Below are 11,728 nucleotides of genomic sequence, written 5' to 3' on the forward strand. Positions count from 1 at the left end.
TTCCTGAGGGGTCCAAAGTCCCCCAAAGGAAATGTCCCTGCAGCGGGTTCCCCATCCGTGTAGGCTGGCATCCGATTCTATGACTAGATCGGGGGAGGAACCAAATATGACCCTGCCATTCCATGCCTCCATGTGATCCAGCCACCATTGCAACTCCGTCCTGGCCTCCGAGTCGAGAGAGATAAGCTCTGAGTATGCAAGACCGCAGCAAAGATGATGTGCTTTGAGACACTGGAGAGCCATGTAGTGAAGGGGACCTGGAAAAATGGCCTGAATCGATGAGGAGAGTAACCCCACCACTCTGGCTAGCTGTTGAAGCGAGATCCTGTCGCGTCTCAAAACTATCTGCAACTCCTTCTTTATTTTGGAGATCTTCTGCAGCGGAACACTGAGGGATGCTGCCTGGGAGTCTATGAGGAAACCCAGAAAAACCATTGTCTGCAAAGGCAGCAGATCGGATTTCTGCTGGTTGATGACAAACCCATGGTCCTGCAGAACAGCAATAGTCATGCTTGCGTTGGATATGAGTTGCGACCTGGATTGATCCATCAAGAGGATATCGTCCAGGTAAATAATGAGGCGAACCCCCGTGAGCGAAGGAATTCTATTACCGGTTTGAGAAGCTTGGTAAAGCACCAAGGGGCTGACAAAAGTCCGAACTGGAGAGAAGTGAATTCGAACAGTTGGCCCCTCCAAAGAAACTGCAGGAACCTGCGATAAGGGGGAAAAATGGGTACCGTAAGGTACGCATCCTTGAGGTCCAGACGGACCATCCAATCTCCCGGCAGGGCAAATATCTCGGAGCATGTGTATACCCTCCATTTTGAAATGCCGGTAGACTACCCAATCGCTGAAGGATCGAACGTTGATCACCGGGCGGAACCCTTTGTCCTTTTTCTCCATCAGAAAAAGGTTGGTGACAAAACCTCTTGAGTGTAGAAAAGAGGTGCAAATGGCTCTTTTGAGCAATAGTGCTTGAACATCTGCATCTATGAGAGCAGAGTATGTTGCTGAGAAGAGTAAGGGTCTGGGAAGTTCTTATTGAACCGGAGTTCCCCAAAACTCTATGTGGAAACCCAATACAGTCTGCAAAACCCTCAAATCTGAGGTTCTAAGTTCCCAATTTCGTTTGAACAAACGCCACCTCCACCCCAGATCTTGAGGGGAAGAAGGAGGAAGCCTTACCCGAAGTGCCTCCTGGGACGTTGGAAGCTCCTCTGGCGATCCTACTCGCTCTGCCTGTCCCCTTCCCCCTGTTGGGGAAGAAGGTTCCCTGGCGACCGCCCTGCCATCCAGACTGTCTGTAGGACGCAGGGCCTTGTTGGGGCTGGTGGCCAAAAGAGCGACCCTTTCCTCGTCCGGCCCCTCCAAAAACATTGCCCGGAAAGATCTTTTTAATTGAGGATTGTGCCTTATCCAGGGCCGAAAACGTGGCCACAAATTGCCTGAGCTCCTTAACAAAAGGATCTCCAAACAATTAGCCCTGAGCTACCACCCCTGCCTCCGAGGACGATAAGTCCCCTAACTTAGGGTCAATTTTAATAAGCAAGGAGCGACGCCTCTCGGCCGAAATGGCCCAGTTGGCGTTGCCTAATAGACAAATTGCTCTCTGGGCCCATCCTGCCACTACCTCGGTCTGAAGTTATGTACTTGACTGTTTGGCGCGTTCCGCCAACCGTATAATCTGGGTCAGTGGCCCCACTACGTCCAGGAGCTTGTCCTGGCACGCCCGCCAAGACCGATCTATCTCCTTCTTTGGAACCCTGATGTACTTTGGGAAAAAGGTACACATCTTCGGATCGATCTCACGGGTGGCCGCCACCTTGTCAGGCAAGGTAGGGCGTGGACATTCGGCCTTCAGCTGGGCCCAAACCTCTTTGTCCAGAGGCTTGCTCCCAACATAGTCAGCCACCTTGCTATCTGGGTGCCATTCCGAGGAGAGAGGATGGTAAATCCCCTCCGGCTCAAACATGTCAGAATCCGATTCCCCTGAATCCTGTGTATCCGGTAAAGAGGCGCCCGAATGCCAAGGATGGCCAGATTCAGCCTCCTCAACAAGGAAGAGTCCCCCTCGGAGTCCCCTGCAAAGCCCAATTGTGACCCCACAAGAAGGTCCAATTTATGGTGGAGCTTCCCACCTATTATTCTGGGTAAGGAGCCCTCCTGGCAGGGTAGTTGAGCCTGGGCGCGCGCACTCTTGCTGGGAATGTCGGTTAAGGGCTCAAGATTCCAGAGGTGTCCCGCGGCACGCTTGCGTGATGCCTTGGGTGAAGCACAAGGTGCAACCCCATCACCCTAAACATGCCCGGCCCTTTGGAGACTTGCTCCACAAGCTGTGCCACGCTCTCTTTGATAGGAGCCAGAGCCTGAGCGATAGCTTGCAACAGCAACACATCCACCCCGGGGGGAGGCACGCGATGCGAAGGGCCCTCACCAGGGGACATGATGGGAAAAGAGTCATGCTCTTGTATGGGCTGCATACCGGGACCGCAAGTACACTGACAAAACACACCCAATAATAATTAGGGCAGCCCCCCAAATCTGTCAGAAGTCCAAACTAGGACCACAAGCCTGTAAAAACTATAAGAAACGAGTTAGAACACGTTTGAAAGCTTAAAGAGCGACCTTCCTGCTCTGGGGTTGATACTGACCGCAAACGCGGTGTAATATGGGGGATTGGAGAGGTAGAAAAAAAGCCTAGGCTCTTAAAAACCCCTAGCGCGCTAAAATTTAAAAGCGCCAAGCGACTCGCGTGCAGAGAAACGCACCGAAATCGGGACGCGTGCTCTCTAAAGAGCCTGATGCGCCACTGCAATTGAAAGCACTCGAGCTTCACAAATGAGCCTCCGGCACTGCGGCAACGCATCTTAGCAACGAGGTTGCTACAACAAAACAAACCAGTCAGCAAACAGAAGACGTGCAGAGAGTCAGAAAGGCACTTATCTGTCACTATGAGCAGTGAAGAAAGAGGAGGTAGTGACGAGTCTGTGGGCATTTATACTGTTACAGTTAATGGAGTCTCATTGGACTACGGTTGTTATGGTAACGGACTCATGGGACTTGTGGTTCAGTTGTGTTTTTTGTTGAACTTTGAACCTGCTGTATAATAAAGAGTGAAGAAAGAACTGCATAATCCTCGCCTCCGGTCCTGACATAGAATTGCACTTTTGCCGATACGTTTCATTGCGAGCAAACTTCTGTTTCCTTTTGTGTGTTTGCTTTGTGCTCATGGCGGCCGTCGGCTCGCTTATGTGAAACAGTTTTACTTTTCCATTTATATTGCAAGAAAAGTCCAGTTAGGAGTTTACAACGCTAATAGCTTTAACTCTAGTAAACGCAAGACCCATAAAATTCAGGACAAAAGGTAATTTTTATGGACACATTTGAGGAGGCTGAAGAATTCTAAAATAAACAGCGGACAGAAGTACAAGTCAAAATTAGGTTTATGTTCTTTAGGTGTATTACACATTGGAGTATTGAGCAAACCATCACATACTGGAGGATTGAGCAAACAGTCACAAATAGCTGGACATATTCAACAATGAAAAAAAACCTACCAAACATATACACCCCAAGTAGAATTTTACAGTTGACTGTGAATTTTAGTGCTAGATGCAGCAGTGTCTTATTGAGAGTAGACTTAAGAGTTCACAGGCTGTTGCACTACGAGGGAGTGTGGAACTAAGAGAGAAATGATGGCGAGAAAGGAGGCAAGAAGGGAACATATAAAGGAATTATTGATTATCATTGCTAAGCAGCTGCATGTCATGCGTTGCACCTCTAGTTATACCCAAAAGTAAAACTACATTGAACCACATGTTCCAGGATGCAATGCTCCAATAATGTAATAGAAAATAACAGGGCCATCACCCTGGAAAAAGTAGTGAGGGAACTTAAGCCTCCCATAAGTCACAGAAATTCATAGACCTTAGACTGAATAGAGGCCCTCTGGGCAGGTCCTCTGAAGGGCAGTGCCCTCCAACAGTGCCACAGGAACTGCATGGCTCTACAATACACCCCTGCAATGATCTGTAGTTCAAAAGAAGATTGACAGAATGTGACCAGAATGGCATGGAGATACCTAGCAGCTATGAAATAGAGTGAAGCCCGGTGTGCCCTCTTGTCATCCTTCTTGCTATACCTTCATCATCTTCGCCAGTCAGTGTCTCTGGCAGCACTCTATGGTAAGATTGTTTTTAGTTATCAAGATGAGTCGTCTCAAAAATGAGGCAGATAAGCCTGGTCTTGCTAGCTTAAAGGAGCTCTTCTAGCAAACATTGGCACCAATCATGATTAGCATGGTTTAGTTAAAAAAAAATAAAGTAACAGAATACAGTGCATACCACTGCCTTGCACTGCCTTCTATCAGATAGGTGATGCACGGTCATTCCTGTGACACACACACCCACCACATATATATTATGTGAAACCCATATTTACAAAGACTTGTAAAGATGGGCTTACTCCAAAATGGTGTGCCTATCTGAGGCTGGTGTAACAAGGGGAAATACCTTTATTTCTCCTTGTTCCTTCCCCTTTGCACGTGTGCTGCATTCTGCAGCACACATGCAAGGAGGACATTGTAATATGTGCTTATACTGACATTTGTTTTCATATAGATTTAGTATAGCATGTTTATGCTGTCATTTGTATGGCTTGCCTGTCTTAGTTCTTTTGTATTATAAGTTCTATGTTCCATGTGACATCAATACGTTCTATGTTCCACGTGACATCAGGCCCTCGGGTTCTGGAGCTTGGTGAGTGGACAGTTGGAGATGGCTCTGGACCTCAAAGGGTGTTGATGACAGTCGTGGATTCAATAATAAAGTTACAACTTGATCTTACTCTGGGCTTGTGGAAGGAAGTTTTCTTCTTCGTCTACTGCCACCTCATTGCTACATTTTGGTACCAGGAGTGGGGTACGTTTGAATTGGATCCACCGACCAGAAAACCTGACGCGAACATATCGAGGTGAATCTGTGCCAGTACAGACTTCGTCTTTTAAGAGGTGTCATCATTAACCTGTGACGAGGTGAGCTTTAAAAAAAAAAAAAGTTTGGGTAAGGCAACCGCATTTTGAGTCGTTGCGACATTTGCGCTCGAGCTAAACTGAAGAACAACCTGCTCGTGAAGCTCACGAGACTGCCTTACGCTGTTAGACGCTCGTGTTGCTTAGCAACTGCAGATTTCGTGGACGCTTCAAAAGGAAATATTTTCAGGGTGTGGAGTGCAGGAGCGTGGAATGCACAAGTGTGTTGCCTAGCAACTCATCGTAGAGATCGGATCTTCACTGTTTGGAGCTGTTTGTTTATGTGCCGCTACATTTCACGGAGATGCATTGAATTTACTTGCAACATCTTTTTTTTTTTGGGAAAGTGTCAGTCTCGTTGGCTTCGCGCATCTGTGAACTGGTGCAGCATACACGAGACGGCATACAAGGAAACTGTGTAACATAGACGTTATCTCAAACGCGTGGAGGGGTTTTGTGCAGCTTGAAATCTTTGTTTTTCACACAGGATTCAGCGTTTTTCCTTCGTATTCTACTGCATATATATTTAGTAACTCACTCTGTCTATTTTTACAAGTTAAAACGTCTCATTTCGGAGCATGTCAACTAACCAGCTGGTGGTACAACCTCCTCCTTTTCTACAAAAAATTGGGAAACCTGATATAAAGTGGACTGAATGGCTAAGGATTTTTGAGAATTATCTATCAGCGATAGATGCTATAGGATATCCACCAGCTAGGAAACTAGCTCTTCTTTTTAACCACCTTGGGACTGCTGGTCAACGTGTATTTGACAACTTACCAACTATTCTTCCACCAGTGGGTGAGGATATTGTTTGGGACGTCTACATAGAGGGAAAGGAGAGGATCAAAAAACAATATTCAGATGACTCAAATGTTCTGCTCGAGAGGTTTAATTTTGCTATGTGTAGACAGACTGCTGATGAATCAGTTGACGAATATTTAGCCAATTTGCGGGTGTTAGCAGCGAAGTGTGATTTTGGGAATATAGTAGATACGTACATAAGAGATCAATTCGTCTTCTACTGTCATTCAAAGGAAATACAAGAACGTCTCTTAGCTTGTCGTAATCCTACTTTAGATGAAGTCGTGGACTTAGCGAAGGCTATCGAGAGATCTATAGTCACGTCTAGAGTAGTAAGTGGACAAGGGGGTGTGTCTGTGTCAAATGAACAAATTAATGTTGGTCAGTTAAGTGATGAAACAGGAGTAAATTACGTTAAAGAAAAATCATTTAAACAGAAAAAAACGTATTCAGAATCGGTTAAGTCTTGCTACCGTTGTGGTTCTCATAATCATTTGGGCAACAACTCTTCTTGTCCTGCAATAGGAAAAAGGTGCTTGAAGTGCAAGAAAATTGGTCATTTCCAAGCAGTCTGTAGACAGACTGGATATAATGTAAATTCCGGGGGAAAAGTGAAAATCAGTAGTGTGTACACGCCTGACACAACAGAATTAACCCTTTGTTCAAATAGATTATCTAACATGGTTCTCACAGAAGACTCTTCAAGTGGCAATAATAGTTATGATGTTGAACACATCAAGGGTCCAATATGCGAAGCTCTTATAGGCTCTAAGAAAGTTTTGGTTATGGCTGATTCTGGAGCACCAGTTACTATTTTAGGGGACAAAACTTTCTTTCAATTGTGGGAAAATACAAACGTTTTGGAAAAAGCGGACATTGCACCTAAAGCGTTTGGGGATCAAGATATTGATTTGTTGGGTTTTTTCCATGCTTCTTTAGAGATTTTAGGAAGAGCTGTGAACACTAAAATTTATATAGCTGTGAAAGGGAGAAACATTGTAGGCTGGAAAGATCTGGCGCGTTTGGGCATTATGTTATGTCCCGGCCAGGAAACTCCCATAATTTTAGGTCAAAGGTCGCACAATTATGAAGGGAACTCAGTCTTGCATATCAACAACGCAGTTCCTGAACATTTCATATCTAAATTTCCAGACATTTTTGCTGACAAGGTGGGGACTGTTAAGGGTTTTGAACACACCATTAGACTCAAGGGTGGAGCGATCCCAGTGTCACATAAGGTTAGACCGGTCCCTCTGTCTATCAGAGATCAGCTTAAAGTCTTGCTTGCTAAGTTGGTTTCGGACAATATCATTGCCCCAACGAATGCCTCTGAGTGGGTTTCTCCAATTGTCGTCACAAAAAAAGAAAAATGGCGACCTTAGGCTATGTGTTGATTTGAGGTCACTTAATAAGAACATTTTGGTAGATTGTCATCCGCTACCCCACATACAGGAACTGATCACCACTTTAGGAAATTCTAAATTCTTTTCAACTATAGACTTACATTCAGCTTACCACCAAATTCCCCTTAGCGTAGACTCACAAGAGCTAACTACGTTTATTACCCCGTATGGAGCCTTTAAATTCCTCAGATTGCCTTTCGGATTAGCTTCGGCAGTGAGCGTTTTTCAGAAATTAATGGATACGCTACTGGGTCATTTGAAGGATGTTTGTGCTTTTCAGGGCGACATTTTAGTTCACACTGAAACCATTGAAAAGCATCATGAAGTACTAGATAAAGTATTTAGCATTCTACAAAGCTATGGCTTAACTATTAAAACCGAGAAATGCAAGTTTTTGGTTGACAATGTAGATTATCTCGGTCATTCTATTTCAGCCAAAGGCATTAAGCCCAAAATGTGTAATTTGGAAGCAATAAAGAAAGCTCCTCCTCCGTCCAACAAGGATGAGCTACGTTCTTTTTTAGGACTATGTGAGTATTATTCAAGGTTTGCTAGTGGTTTCGCACTATTAGTACAGCCCCTAAGATCCTTGCTTAAAAAGGGGAGCAAATATGTTTGGGATCAACAATTATATGATACATTTGAGAAAATCAAACAAGTGGTGTTGGCTACGCCCACCTTGAAATCTTTCATACCCGCTGCTAAGTCGTTTATTACAGTTGATGCTAGCCTCAAAGGGTTAGGAGCCATTTTTGGACAATGGCTACATGATCAAGAACATACAGTCGCATTTGCTTCTAGAACCCTTTCTCAAGCTGAGAGCAATTACAGCACTATCGAAAGGGAAGCACTGGCTTGTGTTTGGGCTGTCCAAAAGTTTAGGACATACATATGGGGAACTAAGTTTGACATCTACACTGATCACAAACCTCTAGTGTATTTAATGAGTGGCAATGGTTTGGGTAAAGCGTCCGCCTGCCTTGTACGTTTGTTATCCAAATTACAGGAATATAATCTTGAGGTGAAATATATACAAGGAGGAAAAAATGTAAGAGCAGACTGTTTATCTAGACTTTCTCTACCACATTGTACTGACACAAGTGATGATCAAGAGACAGAGTGTGTAGTTGGTGTTTTAGATCTTGTCTCTGCATCAGATGGTTTATTTACGCAGGAAGAATGGAAATTAGCCATGTCCAATGACAACATACTATCTCAAGTTCTACATTAGATTAGACATGGTTGGCCTAATAACAAAAAATACTGTGGTGAGATGAATACGTACAAACAGTTAGCTATGGAATTATCATGTGAAAATGGATTCTGTATGAGAGGTTCCATCTGTGTACCACCGAATGACTTAAGATCAAGACTTATTAAAATTGCACATGAAGGTCACCTAGGTGTTTCTGCCACTTGTAAAACTTTGAAAGAAAAATACTGGTGGCCCAATATTGATAAACAAGTGGCAGATTTTATTGATCTATGTCCAACGTGTGTAGTGTCAGATAAACACTGGAAAGGTAGTGTTAAACCTTTATTCAATGTTCCTTTGCCATGCAAACCATGGGAAAAAATTGCATTGGATTTTTCTGGACCTTTTCATATGCTGTCAAAAGACATGAAATATCTAATTGTGGCAATCGACTACTTCTCTAAATGGATTTATTTTGCATTTGTTGAGAATGCTGATACTGACACTGCCATTAAACTTTTGTCAAATTTATTTGCTTTGGAAGGTGCTCCCTCGGAGATTGTCACTGATAATGGGGTACACTTCACTTCTAAAAAAATGGGAAGTTTCATGGAGAAGTTTAATATTCATCAGATACAGGTTGCCTTATACAGTCCAGCTTCTAATGGTTTGGTAGAGAGAGCCAATAGAATTTTAAAAGAAGGAATCCAAACTGCTTTAGCTAATAATTATAACGTTCATGACTTTCTCAAAGAGAAAATTTGGGCCTATTTGATTGCACCACATTCCACCACAGGAGTTTCTCCTTTTGCTCTTCTTAGGGGGAGAGAATCTAGGTCTAAGCTTGTGCCAGTGTGGTTGGCTCAGAGGGTCTCTAAAGGAGAATCAAAATATTCGCTACCAGTTAAAGTAATGAGAGTAACAAAAGCTTCTGTCTTATTGGATGGGAGAGGGTGGTGGAACAGAAATAGTGTTATCCCTATTTCTGTCAGACAAGCAGAAATTTTCAACGAAGTCTATGCTAACAGACAGCTAGATTTTTCAGGTCATTCCTGGTTTGACGAGGTTCCTAAGTCTATTCATACATGTGTGACCGAGTCAAGTCAGGTGGGAAATTATAGAAACGGACTACAAGCTCATGCACCGATTATCTCTTGCGAGAATGAGTTAGAAATGCATCCAATCCAGGATGAGATAGTTTTACATAACAATGTTGCATGTAGCAGAAATCTTCCAAACACATCTAGTTCCATGTGTACTCGCAGTAATAGAGTTGTTAAGATGCCTTCCAGGTTTAATGATTTCGTATTGAAATAGTTCAGTGGTAGTATTTTACTTCTTTTTTTTTTAAAAGTGGAAGATGATGTAATATGTGCTTATACTGACATTTGTTTTCATATAGATTTAGTATAGCATGTTTATGCTGTCATTTGTATGGCTTGCCTGTCTTAGTTCTTTTGTATTATAAGTTCTATGTTCCATGTGACATCAATAAGTTCTATGGTCCATGTGACATCAGGCCCTCGGGTTCTGGAGCTTGGTGAGTGGATAGTTGGAGTTGGCTCTGGACCTCAAAGGGTGTTGATGACAGTTGTGGATTCAATAATAAAGTTACAACTTGATCTTACTCTGGACTTGTGGAAGGAAGTTTTCTTCTTCGTCTACTGCCACCTTATTGCTACAGACATGTCCTTAAAGTATAGCTTTCTCTTCCTGCTAAAAAAAATTACCTGACCAGAACGTTTTGGCACTAGGCAGCGTGGAAATAGAAATGTCTACAGTAACTCCATCTTGCAAACAGAGTCCATCTTGTATAAAAAAATATGCATGAGGCAGAAACAGACTCACCAGTAAAATATGTGCTGAAACCAGAGTTTCAGTACATGTGCTAGTCACAGATTCCATTGTGTACAAAAAAAACAGATGTGAGACAGAAATAGACACACCAGTAAAATGTGCTGAAACCAGAGTTTCAGCACATGTGATAGTCACAGGTTGAGGGCAATGACTTTTGGTACAAAGAACACAAACTGGTCCAAGAAATAACCTACAGATCTTTGTACTCAGCTAAGCATATATGGCCTAGAGGGAAGTTAGTGTTTAGCCCAGGCATGAATAACTGACTCTCTCAGTACAAACAGGATGGTGTGACTTTGATGATCAGCAGATGTGCTTGTGGTAAGCAATGGAATGTGGCAGGGCGCACACAATGCAAATAATTGTGTTTGAAATCTATGTAAGTTACGTGCGGTCAGATATGCCTTGAGACTTGCAGAATGTGTCTTTGCATGCGATACTTCAGCACAGTTCCCGGCTATAAGACAGAAGACTGGAGTGATTTTTGATGGGCAGAGTGAAATAAAAGTCCACATTTTGACATTGGCGAGCCTTAGCTAGGAGAATTCTCTGGTCAGCCTGCTGGACCTCAGGGGTCAAACCCACCACCTCCCTTTTGTTGATTAAAGGGCACTCAAACAGGTAAGCAGATACCAGTGTTTGTACAAAATCTGCCATCATGAGGGGGGTGTGGGTCCTCATAGTTCAGGAAGACAGGTGAGCCCAAGACATTCTTTGAAAAAATGTATATTCTTAAAAGTCTTACCCTCTTGAGCTTCTTAGTTGGTGCATAAGGCACAATAGGGATATTGTTGTAGGGTCGACTACTAATTAGGCAGCTGTGTCTAAGAATGTCAAAGTGTCTGCATTAGGTAAATAGTTTAGTAGTGGTGTATCCATCCTGGGTCCTGGAGATGAAACAGGAATGAATGGCCAGATGTAGGAACCGGTTTGCATGTCGCAAACTGTGAAAAACGCAGTTTGCGACATGCAAAACGGCCATTGCGATGCTGATTCACATTTTGCGAGTCGGCACCGACTCGCAAAATGTGAATCCGACTCACAAATAGGAAGGGGTGTTCCCTTCCTATTTGCGACTCGCACCGCGATGTAGAATTGCTTTGTGACCGAGAAAGCGGTCGCAAAGCAATTCGCAGTTAACACCCACTTGAAGTGGGTGGTAACTCATTCGCAAACGGGAAGGGGTCCCAATGGACCACTGCCTGCTCTGAAAAAATGAAACTAAATTGTTTCATTATTTTTTTAAATTGCAACTCGTTTTCCTTTAAGGAAAACGGGCTGCAATTCAAAAAAACAAAACTGCTTTATTAAAAAAGCAGTCACAGGCATGGAGGTCTGCTGTCTCCAGCAGGCCACCATCCCTTTGAGTGCAGGGACTCGCTATGGGGTCGCAGTTTGTGACCCACCTCATTAATATTCATGAGGTGGGCCTGTGCGACC

The sequence above is a fragment of the Pleurodeles waltl genome, chromosome 10 (genome assembly GCF_031143425.1).
Source record: "Pleurodeles waltl isolate 20211129_DDA chromosome 10, aPleWal1.hap1.20221129, whole genome shotgun sequence".
Taxonomy (NCBI): Eukaryota; Metazoa; Chordata; class Amphibia; order Caudata; family Salamandridae; genus Pleurodeles; species Pleurodeles waltl.